At 36.3% G+C, this 17,666-nt stretch overlaps 1 non-coding gene across 1 annotated transcript; it reads left to right on the top strand.

The window, feature by feature from the left end:
• Positions 1-1,767: 1,767 nt before the first annotated feature.
• TRNAC-GCA (transfer RNA cysteine (anticodon GCA)) lies at positions 1,768-1,839 on the top strand. The gene has a single exon. It is a non-coding gene; the product is annotated as a tRNA-Cys (tRNA).
• The last annotated feature ends 15,827 nt before the right edge of the window (positions 1,840-17,666 follow it).

The raw sequence follows: 17,666 nt of genomic DNA, 5'->3' as shown, positions 1-17,666 counted from the left end.
TCTTGAAGTCCAAGGGACTCTCAAAAGTCTTCTTCAAAACCACAGTTCAAAAGCATCAATTCTTTGGCACTCAGCTTTTTTATGGTCCAAGTCTCACATCCATACATGACTTCTGGAAAAACCATAGCTTTGATTATATGAACTTTTGTTGGCAAAGTGATATCTCTGCTTTTTAATACACTGTCTAGGTTTGCCTTAGTTACTTTTCTTCCAAGAAGCAAGTGTCTTTTAATTTCATGACTGCAGTCACAGATTCCCTAAAAGTCTCAAAACAAAATTTTTAATTAGATTTTACTTAGAGATATAGAAAAATGGTGCTTGCCAAGAATACTAGCATAAGAAGATTCAGTTATGTATTAAAATTGCACTCATTGTAGATGAAACAAGAGTACAGAAAGTGAAGAGTTGGTAAAAGGACACGGGGTAGCAGAGAGGTGGGAAGAGAAAAGGAAGGAAGGAGGGAAGGAAAGAAGGGAAGAAGTAAAGAAGACATGGATGAAAAAGAAAGAAGAAAAAATAATAGGTAGAAGAGTCATATTGAACTAGAGCATGAATTGTCTTTTTTACAAAAAGAAAAAATAAGATCAAACGTTGGCCTCTTATTGCTTCGATTTTTCTTATTCACCACAGTAGACAGGGAAAATGATGGCAAAGGTTTTAGGAAAGTGAGTATTAGGGGAACTTAGGCCACCATTTGCTCTGAGATTGATTCTAAACTTGAGTGTGCATTTTACAAAACCAATACACACACCATTGGGTCAATAAGTTTAAGTTTAGTGAATGTGTTTACTATCAATGAGTTTGTAGAGCAAGTGTATAATGAAAATGTGTTCTGCCCATGAGTATATATTATGGGTATGAATTACAGTAAGACTTACGGTATCAATGGATTAAATTACAGCTTACTTACTCTGTTTAAATGAAATCCCAGTTAAATTATCAAAAGTCATGGTCAGGCCATTTGAATAGATAAGTGATAAGCATAGATAAAAACTGCAGCTTTTCCATTGTATCAACAATATTTACTCTGAAAAACAAACTAAGTAATTTAACTGTTGTTTATGTCATAAGTGGAAAAAGCTAGCTTTATTATACTTCTTAGGCCAAGAATGCAATTGAAATTCTTTAATGATATCTGTTTCTAAAGGAGATCAGTCCTGGGTGTTCATTGGAGGGACTGATGTTGAAGCTGAAACTCCAAATGCTTTGGCCACCTGTTGTGGAGAGCTGACTCATTTGAAAAGACCCTGATGCTGGGAAAGATTGAGGGCAGAAGGAGAAGGGGACGACAGAGGATGAGATTGTTGGATTGCATCACCAACTCAATGGACATGAGTTTTTGTAAACTCCAGGAGTTGGTGGTGGATAGGTATGCCTGGCGTGCTTCGGTCCATGGAGTCGCAAAGAGTCAGACAGGACTAAGCAATTGAACTGAGCTAAACTGAACTGAATGATATATGTTCAGTCTGCACCATCCAACTCACTTTCACCTTAGAAGAAAATTACTTGGGTCAAAAGTCATTGGTTTAAGTCCTTAGGTATATTATGAGACAAGAATGTTACATTCAAAAGCCATTATCAAGTTTCTGATAGAGGCTTTTGTGACAGAAATTCTAATTTTGTAGTCAGAGTCATCAATGAATATCATGGAGATTTAGGCTTTCACTCCTACACTCAGATTGTTAATTCAGTAGAAATGTGTCACAACCCAGTTATTCTGATAAGCTTATGCATTTTTTTTTTTACTGTAGCATTACTTTGGGGGATTCCCTGGTGGCTCAGACGGTAAAGCGTCTGCCTGCAACGCGGGAGACCCAGGTTCGATTCCTGGGTGGGGAAGATCCTCTGGGGAAGGAAGTGGCAATCCACTCCAGTACACTTGTCTGGAACATTCCATGGACGGAGGAGCCTGTTAGGCTACAGTCCTTGGGGTCGCAAAGAGTTGGACAGGACTGAGCGACTTCACTTTTTTTCTTTCTTTTTATCTTCACTTTGGCTTCATCTACATACAAAAGTTATTTTTGTCCATAGCTCCCCGAGAACATCAGTGTACTTTCTCTTTCATGTGTTTTCTTGGAAATGCAGCCTGTTGAAAGAAGCAAGTGACAACCTTCCAATTTATTCCACCTAAGTCTATAAAGCATCCATCTCTATGAAGATTGCTATGGATTTTTGTATTTCAAATTAGTAAGCCGTGTTCTTCCAGTAAGTTTGATACTATTTACAAATTAATCCTAGACCTATAAAAGAGTAGAAGTTGACAAAACCTTAAACAGAATAAAATTTATTTTTAATAGATGTGTATATCAGCTGTGGTAATAGATGAATCCTGACATTTTATTTTAAATTTTTATTGAACATGAACATGAATGTTGCTCAGTCATGTCCGACTCTTTGCGACCCCATGGACTATACAGTCCATGGAATTCTCCAGGCCAGAATACCGGAATGGGTAGCCTTTTCCTTCTCCAGGGGATCTTCCCAACCCAGGGACCAAACCCAGGTCTCCCACAGTGCATGTGCATTCTTTACCAGCTGAGCCACAAGGGAAGCCCAAGAATACTGGAGTGGGAGGCCTATGCCTTTTGCAAGGGATCTTCTCGACCCAAGAATTGAACTGGGGTTTTCCACATTGCAGAAAGATTCTTTACCAACTGAGCCACAAGGGAAGCCCAAATTTTTATTGGAGTATAGCTGATTTACAAGGCTGTATTAATTTCAGGTGTACAGCAAAGTGAATCAGTTATACATATACATGTATCCACTTTTTTTAAAGATGTTATCCTGATAATTTTTAAACAGAATTTATTTTAACCCTTTGGACAGTTCATGAGAATTCATATGCAAATTTTCCACTCTGTAGATTTTGCAAACTAAATGCTTCATACCAGGTTAATTTAGATGAGCAAAAAAGGGAAATAGAGCTTTTCATATAGTGGAATATATGTTTAAGGGAAGAAACAGGCTTTGAGAGCTGTTTTGGGTTGTCCAAGGAAATATGTCATCTTTTCAATATTACCCAGCAAACATAAACGTGTGGTTCTGTGGAAGATGAGACATGTATTTTTTTTATATTTATTCCACAGATGATATTGAGTAATTGACATGTGTCAGTTATTGTGCTAATCACTAAACTTAAGGTGATATGTCTTTTTTTTTTTTACGTTTTTGTGTGTGTGTGTGTGTGTGTGTGGCAACCCCACATGATGTTTGGGATCTTAGTTCCCTGACCAAATATTGAACCCATGCTCCCTGCAGGGGAAGCACCTGAAAATTAACCACTGGATCACCAGGAAGTCCCCGGTGATATGTCTTTTTACTTCCAATGTTCTTCACAGAGTCTGATCATGCAGGATGCTTAAAACATTTGTTGTAAATATTGTCTCCTTCTCTTGTGTGAAATTTAGTTGCTCTATGCTTTATACCACAATCCTATGGAAGATTGAATTTTTGGAAAAAGAAGTCTGCTGGAAATCATATGATACATTATAAAGCCAAATAGAAATTTTCTCAGGACTTGAGGCCATTGTAGAATGTTAGTGTCACTGTATTTCTTCTTTAGAAAAAATTTTTGAGAAGTGACTAAATTGCCATTAACTTGAGTTTCTTTTCCTTATTATTGCCTGAACTGACATTTTTATTCTGGGACAGCTTGTTATTTTCAGGAGATCATCTATTCGTGTAGTCCTATGGTGAGATTTGCCAAATGCTAGCCAGCCTATCTGGATCCCAAATACTTTTCTCAGAGTATTCAAGATGACCCTGTTGAAAACTTCCATCTTTGAGGTTAAAACTTTTGCTCCAAAATTTCAGTTTTGATATAAAAAAAAATGTACCCTAGAAAAGAAGTTTATTTATTTCTTAATACAATTATAATTTGTCAAGTAAATACAGAACAGAACAAGCAAACTTTTTTGAATAAACAGTTTTATTGAAGAATAATTTGTATAAAATCATTTCACTCACTTTACCATATAGTTTGATGAGATTTGAAAAGTGTAATTATCACTTACAGAACTTTTCCCTCAACTGAAAAAGTTGTGTCTGTGTGGGAGCCATTTCCCTGTCTTCTCTTTATTTCTTTTTATCACTTGTTTTCATTAATTTGATTATCATGTGTCACAGTGTGGTTTTGTTTATATTTATTCAGCTTCAGTGCTCTTTTTGAATGTGACAGTTTTTAAAATTCGAAATATTTTGATCGTTCTTTCTTCAAATATTCCTCCCCCTCAGACTCCAGCTTCCTTCACATCATATAAGACAACCTGATATTTTCTCACAGGTCCCTGATAAATCAATTCTTGTTTTCCTTCTTTTATTGCTTTGTGCTTTATTTTGGATATTTTCTATTTGTATACCTTCAAGTCCACTGATGTTTTCTTCTGCAATTTCTAATCTGCAGTTAATTGCCTCTAATGTATTATTCCTTCAGATATTATATTTTTAATCTCTAGTTCAAAAGATTTCACTTTTGTATCTTCCATTTCTTAGGTTTTCTTGACAGCATTAAATCTGTTTTTAAGATTAATGTTTGATACTTAAGGCATTTCTGTCTTATCACTCCATCATTTCTGTCAGATCTGGCTATTTCTATTGATTTCTTTTCTACTAGCAATAAGCTGTATAGTCCTGCTCTTTTACACACTGGTTATTTTTTATTAGATGCAAGAACTTGTGAATTGTGAGGTTTTGACTGGTGATTTCTCTCTCAGCTCTAATCTCGGTCATCAGTGCAGCCTGATGCTAGACCCTGTTTGAAGGAACTTGATCTTGAGGGATTAAACTGAGGAGAGAATTGAAGCAGACAATTATAGGAAAACTTAACAATAACTGGCCCTTGTAGATGAAAATAAATAAATAAATAAATAAAAAGGTAGAGACAAATTTAACTAAAGTGTCCAATTTTTCATATAAGAATATACCAATTTAGTTACGTCCATCCCCATGGAAAATGCAATGAAGCATTCAGCAAAGCTCCAAAAGGAATCATTACCCCCAAATTCTTTCCAGTTTCTAAACTTCTGCAGGACAGAGAGGCTAGGTTTGATCTTAAGAAAACCTAAGATTGAGTTCAAGTGTTTTCCTGCACTTCTTTCCTGCTGCTCTTTTTTTTTTTTTTTAAATTTTATTTTATTTTTAAACTTTACAATATTGTATTGGTTTTGCCAAATATCGAAATGAATACGCCACAGGTATACATGTGTTCCCCATCCTGAACCCTCCTCCCTCCTCCCTCCCCATTCCATCCCTCTGGGTCGTCCCAGTGCACCAGCCCCAAGCATCCAGTATCGTGCATCGAACCTGGACTGGCGACTCGTTCCATATATGATATTATACGTATTTCAATGCCATTCTCCCAAATCATCCCACCCTCTCCCTCTCCCTCTCCCACAGAGTCCAAAAGACTGTTCTATACATCAGTGTCTCTTTTGCTGTCTCCTACACAGGGTTATTGTTACCATCTTTCTAAATTCCATATATATGCGTTAGTATACTGTATTGGTGTTTTTCTTTCTGGCTTACTTCACTCTGTATAATAAGCTCCAGTTTCATCCACCTCATTAGAACTGATTCAAATGTATTCTTTTTAATGGCTGAATAATACTCCATTGTGTATATGTACCCTGGCTTTCTTATCCATTCATCTGCTGATGGGCATCTAGGTTGCTTCCATGTCCTGGCTATTATAAACAGTGCTGCGATGAACATTGGGGTACACGTGTCTCTTTCCCTTCTGGTTTCCTCAGTGTGTATGCCCAGCAGTGGGATTGCTGGATCATAAGGCAGTTCTATTTCCAGTTTTTTAAGGAATCTCCACGCTGTTCTCCATAGCGGCTGTACTAGTTTGCATTCCCACCAACAGTGTAAGAGGGTTCCCTTTTCCCCACACCCTCTCCAGCATTTATTGCTTCTAGACTTTTGGATCGCAGCCATTCTGACTGGAGTGAAATGGTACCTCATAGTGGTTTTGATTTGCATTTCTCTGATAATGAGTGATGTTGAGCATCTTTTTGTGTGTTTGTTAGCCATCTGGATGTCTTCTTTGGAGAAATGTCTATTTAGTTCTTTGGCCCATTTTTTGATTGGGTCATTTATTTTTCTGGAATTGAGCTGTAGGAGTTGCTTATATATTTTTGAGATTAGTTGTTTGTCAGTTGCTTCATTTGCTATTATTTTCTCCCATTCTGAAGGCTGTCTTTTCACCTTGCTTATAGTTTTCTTTGTTGTGCAGAAGCTTTTAAGTTTAATTAGGTCCCATTTGTTTATTTGTGCTTTTATTTCCAATATTCTGGGAGGTGGGTCATAGAGGATCCTGCTGTGATGTATGTCGGAGAGTGTTTTGCCTATGTTCTCTATGAGTTTTATAGTTTCTGGTCTTATGTTCTAGTCTCAATTCAGAAAGGTGATTTTCAAGACTATATCTAGTAAAGAAAGTTGATGAATTCACGTAAGCACATTAAATTTGTCTAAGTGGAATTGTCCAGAATGTTATTGGCTACGTAGCCTTGAAATATAGGCGAGAATCCTTAGAATCACATATTCCTTTGGGAATTCTCAATATATGAGTGTTATATGAAGCTATAAAAATTATATGTATTTAAAGAGTTTGCTTTTTTAGATATGTGTAGAAGAGCCATTGACAAAAGTGTGATATAAATGCAGCATAGTCTTAGAGAATAAATAAGTTTGGTTCAGTTCGGTCGCTGGTCCTGTCCAACTCTTTGCAACCCATTGAACCACAGCACACCAGGCCTCCCTGTCCATCACCAACTCCTGGAGTCCACCCAAACTCATGTCCATCAAGTCGGTGATGCCATCCACCCATCTCATCCTCTGTCATCCCCTTCTCCTCCTTCCCCCAATCCCTCCCAGCACCAGGGTCTTTTCAAATGAGTTAGCTCTCCACATCAGGTGGCCAAAGTATTGGAGTTTCAGCTTCAACATCAGTCCCTCCAGTGAACAACCAGAAGTGATCTCCTTTAGGATGGACTGGTTGGATCTCCTTGCAGTCCAAGGGATGCTCAAGAGTCTTCTCCAACACCACAGTTCAAAAGCATCAATTCTTCGGCGCTCAGCTTTCTTCACAGTCCAACTCTCACATCCATACATGACCACTGGAAAAACCATAGCCTTGACTAGACAGACCTTTGTTGGCAAAGTAATGTCTCTGCTTTTTAATGTGCTGTCTAGGTTGGTCATAACTTTCCTTCCAAGGAGTAAGCGTCTTTTAATTTCATGGCTGCAGTCAGCATCTGCAGTGATTTTGGAGCCCCCATAAATAAAATCTGACACTGTTTCCACTGTTTCCCCATCTATTTCCCGTGAAGTGATGGGACCAGATGCCATGATCTTAGTTTTCTGAATGTTGAGTTTTAAGTCAACGTTTTCACTATCCTCTTTTACTTTCATTCTGCCAGAAGGGTGGTGTCATCTGCATATATGAAGTTATTGATATTTCTCCCGGCAATCTTGATTCCAGCTTGTGTTTCTTCCAGTCCAGCGTTTCTCATGATGTACTCTGTATATAAGTTAAATAAGCAGGGTGACAATATACAGCCTTGATGTACTCCTTTTCCTATTTGAAACCAGTCTGTTGTTCCATGTCCAGTTCTAACTGTTGCTTCCTGACCTGCATACAGATTTCTCAAGAGGCAGGTCAGGTTGTCTGGTATTCCCATCTCTTTCAGAATGTTCCACAGTTTATTGTGATCCACACAGTCAAAGGCTTTGGCATAGTCAATAAAGCAGAAATAGATGCTTTTCTGGAACTCTCTTGCTTTTTCGATGATCAGCAGATGTTGGCAATTTAATCTCTGGGTCCTCTGCCTTTTCTAAAACCAGTTTGAACATCTGGAACTTCATGGTTCACATATTGCTAAGCTTGGCTTGGAGAATTTTGAGCATTACTTTACTAGCGTGTGAGATGAGTCCAATTTTGCAGTAGTTTGAGCATTCTTTGGCTAAATAGGTTTAAGTGTAGTAATAGGAAGCTCAGTAGTATTCATAATAAATCTTGATAGGTTATTTTACATCTTGGCCGAAAGTAACTGGAGACAGCAACAAAAAGATGATACAAGAAACTGGGTGAAAAACAGATGAAAAAAGAGCAGCAGGGAAATGCAAATCAAACCCACTATGAGGTACCATTTCACACCAGTCAGAATGGCTGCAATCCAAAAGTCTACAAGTAATAAATGCTGGAGAGGGTGTGGAGAAAAGGGAACCCTCTTACACTGTTGGTGGGAATGCAAACTAGTACAGCCACTATGGAGAACAGTGTGGAGATTCCTTAAAAAACTGGAAATAGAACTGCCTTATGATCCAGCAATCCCACTGCTGGGCATACACACTGAGGAAACTAGAATTGAAAGAGACACGTGTACCCCAATGTTCATCGCAGCACTGTTTATAATAGCCAGGAAACGGAAGCAACCTAGATGTCCATCAGCAGATGAATGGATAAGAAAGCCTGGTACATATACATAATGGAGTATTACTCGGCCATTAAAAAGAATACATTTCTATACATCAGTGTCTCTTTTGCTATCTCGTACACAGGGTTATTGTTAACATCTTTCTAAATTCCATATATATGCGTTATGGACTCTGTGAGAGAGGGAGAGGGTGGGAAGATTTGGGAGAATGGCATTGAAACATGTAAAATATCATGTATGAAATGAGTTGCCAGTCCAGGTTCGATGCACGATACTGGATGCTTGGGGCTGGTGCACTGGGACGACCCAGAGGGATGGAATGGGGAGGGAGGAGGGAGGAGGGTTCAGGATGGGGAACACATGTATACCTGTGGCGGATTCATTTTGATATTTGGCAAAACTAATACAATTATGTAAAATTTAAAAATAAAATAAAATTCAAAAAATAAAATAAAAAAAAATAAAAAGAATACATTTGAATCAGTTCTAATGAGGTGGATGAAACTGGAGCTTATTATACAGAGTGAAGTAAGCCAGAAAGAAAAACACCAATACAGTATACTAACGCATATATATGGAATTTAGAAAGATGGTAACAATAACCCTGTGTACGAGACAGCAAAAGAGACACTGATGTATAGAACAGTCTTTTGGACTCTGTGGGAGAGGGAGAGGGAGAGGGTGGGATGATTTGGGAGAATGGCATTGAAATACGTATAATATCATATATGGAACGAGTCGCCAGTCCAGGTTCGATGCACGATACTGGATGCTTGGGGCTGGTGCACTGGGACGACCCAGAGGGATGGAATGGGGAGGGAGGAGGGAGGAGGGTTCAGGATGGGGAACACATGTATACCTGTGGTGGATTCATTTTGATATTTGGCAAAACTAATACAATTATGTAAAGTTTAAAAATAAAATAAAATTAAAAAAATAAAATAAAAAAAAATAAAAAGAATACATTTGAATCAGTTCTAATGAGGTGGATGAAACTGGAGCTTATTATACAGAGTGAAGTAAGCCAGAAAGAAAAACACCAATACAGTATACTAACGCATATATATGGAATTTAGAAAGATGGTAACAATAACCCTGTATACGAGACAGCAAAAGAGACACTGATGTATAGAACAGCCTTTTGGACTTTGTGGGAGAGGGGGAGGGAGAGGGTGGGATGATTTGGGAGAATGGCATTGAAATACATATAATATCATATATGGAACGAGTCGCCAGTCCAGGTTCGATGCACGATACTGGATGCTTGGGGCTGGTGCACTGGGACGACCCAGAGGGATGGAATGGGGAGGGAGGAGGGAGGAGGGTTCAGGATGGGGAACACATGTATACCTGTGGTGGATTCATTTCGATATTTGGCAAAACCAATACAATATTGTAAAGTTTAAAAATAAAATAAAATTTAAAAAAAAAAAGAAAAAAAAAATAAGGACCAGAAGGCAGGAGATTGACTATTCTCATTGCAAGCATTTTAATATCTTTTTTATTTAAGGATATTTGCTGTAAATGTTGTGCTAGTTTCTTCTGTACAATGAAGTGGACCAGCTATGTGTGTGTGTGTGTGTGTGTGTGTATATATATATATATATATATATATATATATATATATATATATCCCTTTCCTCTAGAGTCTTCGTCCCACTACCCTCCACCCCATCCTACACATCTAGGTCATCAGAGAGCACCAAACAGAGCTTCCTATGCCTCATAGCAGGTTCCCACTAGCTTTCCTTTTACACATAATAGTGTACATGTCAGTCCTAAACTCCCAATCCTTCTCAACCTTCTGTGCCACATGTCCATCCTCTACATCTGCATCTCTATCTCTGCACTAGAAATAGGTTCATCTGTACCATATTATTTTATTTTTTCTTAGATTCCATATATATGCATTAATATAATGTCTGTTCTTTCTCCTTCCACAATAGTGTAGCATCAAATAAATCTCCTCTGCTTTTATTTAAAGGATAAACTAAGTTTCATGGCAAGAAGACAGATCTTCCTAGGTTTTACATAGTCCATTTAATAATAAACTTTGGCAAAAAAGAAAATGTTCTAAATGCTTCAATAATAAATCATATGGCATGATTCTTAATGAATGATGGGCAATGATGGAAACATTTTCTAATGTATGATGAGGTTGATTGTTTTCTCTCCTTGGGCTTATATAATTAAATTTAAAGCATCCCTGCAAGGTGAAGGGAATTATACTTTTAATTTTTTAATCTAATGTTGAGAATATTCAATTAAGGTTGCCAACACAGAGCCAATTCAGTACCTGCTATTTGGAGACCCGCAATTACAGATCTTGAAGAAAAATTATGCTCTAGTTTAGAGGGAGATTTGTGTTAGGTAAAGGATGATGTTTAAGCTGAGGAATTTAACTCTTCATTCCCAATTTACCTGCTTCCAAAGACCCAAGATAAATAACTAGTATGTTTTAAAGCACATATGGTAATTGATTCTGTTTCATTTAAATGAGACAAAATTTCAACTGATTTACACTTTGACTTTCAGGTATTTCTGGTGTTATATTGCTTCAAATAGTCTAAGGGGAAAGGATACTTCATCCTGAACCATTTTCTCCCTGTACTTCTCCGTTATAGCAAATGGTACATCTTAGTGGTCAGACCTTGTGAGTTGATTTAGTGATATTCTGCCCTTGCCTTTAACTAGTTTTTTACAAGCTTACATACTTGTGGTCGCTGTATTTCTGCCCCTGAGACTTGACTTCCACATAGCAAATACTTCTGAACTAAGTTCTATTTCCTTCAAGTTTATTCATACCAATACATATTCTTTTATCTTTATTCTTCTGAAGCCAATACAAGCAAATCAGCGTCAGTGGACCCAAACATTTGCTATCTTCTTTTAAAAGGACGTAACCTGCTGTGACAAAGGTTTTATGCTGATCTTTGTAGTTTTCATTGGTACATTCTTATTTTAACAGTGGATTATAATGAAAACCAAACATATGTTTGATATTTATCTATTACACTTGAAAATCAAGACCAGTTCTTTTATTTCATTTCAGCTTACAAATAAATGAGAATAGAAATTCATTTTTCAAGATTCTAAAGACAAGAAGAATCCAAATAGTGGATTTTTTGAAGTATCTTTAAAAAAATTATCACCTATTTTTTTTTAAAAAATCACCATGGCATTATAATAATTGAAGAATTAATTATGAAAAGAAAGAACTGAGCTATAGGGAGCTGGAAGGATAGGTGAGGAACGAGGTGGGTGTAGAGAGAGGTAGAAATAAGGTTTCCTTTTACATCATTGTGATTTTGTGAGCTCTATGATGCAATACCTATTTTAAATAAACTGAATGCCTTATGGTGGTGGTATACTTATTGTCAAAAGGGCTAGAAAGGAATGCTACAAATGAACTTATTTGCAATACAGAAACAGACTCATAGACTTAGAGAATGAACTTATAGTGACCAAAGGGGAAGGATTGGGGAAAGGGATAGTTCAGGAGTTTGGGATGGATTTGTGCACACTGCTGTTCCTATACTAAAATGGGTAACCAACAAAGACCCACTGTATAGCACAGGGAACTCTACTCAATACCACATGGCAACCTGGAGAGGAGAAGAGTTTGGGGAAGAATGGATATATGTATATGTGTGGCTGAGTCCCTTTGCTGTCCATCTGAAACTGTCACAACATTGTTGATCACCTACAATCCAATATAAAATAAAGAGTTAAAAATTATAAAACAATAAAAATAAAAAGCATTGATAGGTCCAATCTCAGCGGTCCAATCTGTGTGACCTAGGCAGGGGGTTGTCTATTTTAATGAAGACTGAGAATGTTGTACAAATTGCACAGATTTCGTGAAACAAAGATAATGACAGAACAGGAGATTCTCCAGATGTACAGGCTGAGGAAATATTTGAAAAGGGAAGACATAACAAGAGGAAGCAGATGATTCTGATGGATATTTTCAAAAGAGCTGTCACATCACAGCTCTCCTTTGGTTTCTGCAGATGCTGTTGGAACTAATCCTGATGATGAGTGATTGTACTTCACATTCTCTGCAGATCAACAGGGATTCTCTGGTAAATAAAGTTTCTTTCGTTGTTTTTTTTTTTTTTTTATTTTCATTGAGCACAATGTCTTTTGCCATTTTTAAGAGAGGAAAAAAAAGTAATTGCCAATTCAGCTCTACAGTAAAGAAATTTCAATGCAGTTTTTTTTTGTTGTTTTATTAAATACTTAGGATTTATGTTTGTTCATCTTTAGTTGAAGCCTGGTATTTTAAGATATATAAAATTAGAGGCATTTAATATATTCTCCAATTGATTTTCATATATTTTTTAGATAATAAAAATTTGGAAAAAAATTCATAAATGTTTGGACTACTTATTCATATATATGTATTATGCAAATATATTACAAACCACAATATCTTTTCTATTCTTTATTTTTATGCCCTTCAGAATTTAAGCCATCAAATCATGGAAATATTAAACTGGAGCAAGACCAATCCTAGACACTTGGAGTAGTATTTTAATGCAAACTAGCACCATGCCCAAATATATTCAATTCTCATTTGGATTTATAAAGAACATTAGAGAATATCAACTTGGAAATTACTCACTTTTCAAATGAGGAAGTTAAATATGATCAAAATCTAATATTATTTCAATATCTACAGAGCTAACAAGTAAGCTGAGCAGCAGGATGAGATAAAATTAATGTTATTTATAAAAATTACTGGATTTTGGAACCAACATTTTAACATGGTAGATGGGACCTAAGTACAATACCTTACCTTGTCCTTACCCTTCATTTATGTTTAAATCCATCACTTGGTGTCAGACTGGAGTAATGAACTCTAAATTTATTGAAGTGTTTCCATTGCCATTGTTTCTGGCAATGGATTGGAGTAAGAGCATGAGTGGGCAAGGCAAAACTCTATTTCAGAAATTTTCAAGTTATAGCAAACAGTTTTTCATTCTTTCTAAGAATATACACAGCATTCATGTGAATCTGTGGACTAACCAGATTTTTGACAAATAAGGTTTTCAAAATATGTAACAAGAGTTAAGATTGCCAAATAATTCTAAATGAGATGTTAACAGTATTTTTTCAGCTGTAAAAATACTTCAAATTTTTCAGTTTTAATTTTTCCTCGTGATAGCTAGATGAGATTTTAATTTTAGAAACAACCCTACTAAGTTCTATTTCTCATTTAATGGGCATATCAGGTCTTTATCCATGCTTTCATGATGCAAAGAGTGGCCATTACTGCTATTCCAATGGCCCCTCCTTCTTGGGGGTCCATGCCGCAGGGCCATTAGAGATATTACAGTTTATGAGTCATAATATACTTGTGGTAATTAAACTCTTCTTCAACTGTGTTCCACATGTATCTTGTTCTGTGTCAGGAAAAACATCAAGAAAAAATTCTACAAAGCAAATGCCATCCACATTATAAGACTAATCTGGCTAAAACAAACACATTTTTACCCTAAGGAAATAGCTTACCACTATATGAGTGATTGTCACAATAAAATTTCTATTGTTATGGGCCATACCCTTACACTAATAAGTATGCTATTGGATTTAGAAATATTAATACATCGATAGATTTAATGTCTAAAAAATGAATTCCTACATACAGCTTTACTGTCAAAGTAGGTTTGAGAAAATAACCCAGTTATAAGTAAACTTACTGTGAATTTCTCTCAGAATAAGAACTTTCTATTGATCTTATCCCAATGAACCTAAGAAATAAAAATAAATAATTCCCAATCAAAAACCTATAACATATATCTCCAATACATTTGAAGAAAGTGAACGGTAATATAATTTGATAGTCTTAGATACAATTTTTAATCAGATTATACAATTTGGAGACATTTACAATAATCCTCTTTAAAAAAAGATTCCTCAGTTATAACATTGTTCCATTAAAAATTACACACACACACATACACACATACATTCAATTTCATATAGTTTCACATACCCCCACACAATAAAACCTACCCCCATACAATAAAACCTGTTTTGATATAAAATTATTAAGGATCTAATTTCTAAAAGAGCTTTAGAATTTTTAAATTGCAAAAGTCTGAATCTTGTGGGGATAAAGCAGCCTTGGCAGATGGGTGGAAAAAGAAGAACAACACACAAAGCCAAAAGAAATGCCTGGAATGTGATTGATATTTGGACTTTGCGCAAACACATAGGTGATGCCTGCAGAGGAGGCTACAGAAGGAGAGAGTATAATAACACATAAGATTTTGCTGTTTTAAAATTTTAAAACAGCAATTTTAAAACAATGTGAAATCATTGTAAATTTAGATTACAGTTAGGTTGAGAATAGTCCATTGTAAGTGTTCTCAGATATTTCTCTTGCCCTTTTCACCTTAAGCAGTCCTTCACTCTGAATGGGTTAGGTTTATAAGCTATGAAATGCTTCTTCCATGACATTAGTGGCCTCTAAACTCATGTGAAATTTATATGCTTAAGTCCTTTCCCAAAATGAATCGTATCTTTTTTTTTTTTTTTTGAGCTGTGGCCAATTTAAAATATTCAGTACAAAATGAAAACTAAAAATGTTTCAGCTGGCTTACTGATGCAGAAGAGAAAGACATGAAAGAATATACAACTTGACATTATGGACATTATCCCATTATTTAAGCAGTCTTAATATCAGAAGAAAAGTACTAAAACTGAAATTTGAATACATGTCACCAAGTGGCAGAGAGTTTTAATCATAACTGAAGTGAAGAAAACCAGTATTTCTCTCTTATATAAAAGTCTTCATTCTAACAAGCAAAGTTTTCAAAGATCTTATATTATGGACACTGTTCTTAATTGTGGGACAGCTTATTGTACAAGTAGACTTGTAATAAATCAGATGAAGTCAAATAGCCTTGAAAAGCTATTTAAAAATATTTAAATGAGTATTTTCTTTTTCTCCTTTTGTTTATTTCACATAATTCTTTGAAACATCTTTTTTATTTACTGATTTTTTCTCTTCATAGTGTTTTATTGCACAGGAATTGAAGACTAATGAATATATTGTAGTATTGTTTTTGGTAGGATAGTTTTGGTAGGATAGATACATTGGGCTTCCCTGGTGGTTCAATGATAAAGAATCCATTTGCCAATGCAGGAGACGTGGGTTGGATCCTTGGATCGGGAAGATCCCCTGGAGAAGGAAATGGAAAGCCACTCCAGTATTCTTGCCTGGGATATACCATGGACAGATACTGGTGGGTTACAGTCCATGGGGTCACAAAAGAGTCAGGCATAACTTAGCAACTAAATACCCACAGCATATATTAAGACACTCAACATATATAAAGGATCAAAAATAATAGAAATTTATTTCCTATGCCTTTAATAGTTCAAGGAAGGGGCTACTTTTCAGTTCACAGCTCTGCTCTTGTGATAATTCAAGGAGCCACACTCTTCATTTCGTATCTCTGCCCAAACAAAACCTGATGTAATGACAGGGAGGAAGAGAATGATTGTACTTGAAAATAAAAAACAAACAAAGAAACAGACAAAAGCAAAAAAAAAAAAAAAAAACTAAATGGAGGTAAATCTTGGGTTGGGACTTGAGTAGTAGATGATATTTCAGCAGAAGGAAACCCAAGGAAGCGACATCCCAGAAAACATTATGAACAAAGAGAAAAAGAAAAGGATGTTCTGGAAATGATGAATGTCTTGGGTTGCCAGTAATTCAGGATTCATGAGGAGAATCAAATGAAGGTCAAGTGGGGAAAAAGTTGTAAGTGTCAGAATATGGATGACCTTGATGTTCTGCTGAGCTTTTGCTACTTATACACATATGTGCACACACACATACACTCACACACACACACACACACACCCCACACATACACACACCCCCCACACACATTACTGGAAGGAAAATAACTTTCTGATAGAATGAAGAAAAGAGAGGTGGGAGAGAAATCAGTTAGATCGCTATGTGAAATCCAGGAATTTATTAAGTTCCTGAATAAAACATTGGCTACAGAAAAGAAAATGAGTGGATTTATTTGAGGGAAAAAAATTGAGATGTAGAAATACCAGGTCATAATAGGAAAATTATCTTCAGAAATAAATGAAGAGAGGAAACTGAAGGAGTGGCTTCTGGTCTGTTTACCTGAGGGTAGTGACACTATAAAAATGAAGGTAGAAAACAAAGACCGTGGATCTGACTGAGGGAAAGGAGACAACAGGCTCAGTTTAAGGCATTTTAGGTTTCCTGTATGGGCAAGACACGTCTCTCACACTCAGAGAAACAGCTAAGGGTGTACGTTTGAGCCGGGGTTGGAGACATAGATCTCCTGGGGACTATTTGGGAAGTGTGAGTAAAGTCAGTTAGGAAAGGACTATCAAATAGAACATCAATCAATTTTAAATCACCTAGGAAAGCAGTTCCAATGAGGAATCATGACCTTCTCATACCAGCTGTAATTTTTTTTTTTATTAACTCAGTGATAGATGAGAAAAAATCAACAGACTTGTTAGAGTAAGGTTTATCAAATATGTCCTACTATATTGGGGGGGCAAGATTAAAGTAAGGTTTTATTTTCTTTTTTATGTATTCATTTTTTAAAAAATGATGACAAGTGGATCATTGTCAACAGTTTCCCTTAAATATTGAAGAAATTCTTGGAACCTTAGTGAGTAAATGCTCATGAACCAAATAGGGTCAGGTGTCCATTACTGAACCAGTCACTAGCAAGGGGAATGAAATTACCATTTGGATCATGATTCTCTTCCTAGGGGAAAGCTGGGATTTACCTCATCAAGATATCTAGCTATGTGTGTGTGTGTTTGGGGTGGGATAGTTTTTACCAAATAATAATAATCATATTAAAATAATCAGGATGCTCTTTTTAAAAGAAGAAAAGAGAAGAGTGGCTATTTTGAAGGCAACTGTAGCATTTCCTGTGTGTGCACTCAGTCACCTAGTTGTGTCTGAGTTTTTGTGACTCTGTGGACCATAGCCCTCCAGACTCCTCTGTCCATGGAATTTTCCAGGCAATACTAGAATGTGTTGCCATTTCCTACTCCAGGGGATCTTCCAGACCCAGGGATCAAACCTGAGTCTTCTGCATCTCCTGCATTGACAGGAAGATTCTTGACCACTATGCCATCTGGGAAGCCCCATATTATTCACTATACCATGATTATCTGGTTAAGTGAATAAATAACAACAATAAGTTTGCA

This window comes from Bubalus kerabau, chromosome 2 (genome assembly GCF_029407905.1).
Source record: "Bubalus kerabau isolate K-KA32 ecotype Philippines breed swamp buffalo chromosome 2, PCC_UOA_SB_1v2, whole genome shotgun sequence".
NCBI lineage: Eukaryota > Metazoa > Chordata > Mammalia > Artiodactyla > Bovidae > Bubalus > Bubalus kerabau.
Note: the sequence above shows the minus strand (reverse complement) of the source record. Positions and strands in the feature narration are given on the sequence as shown.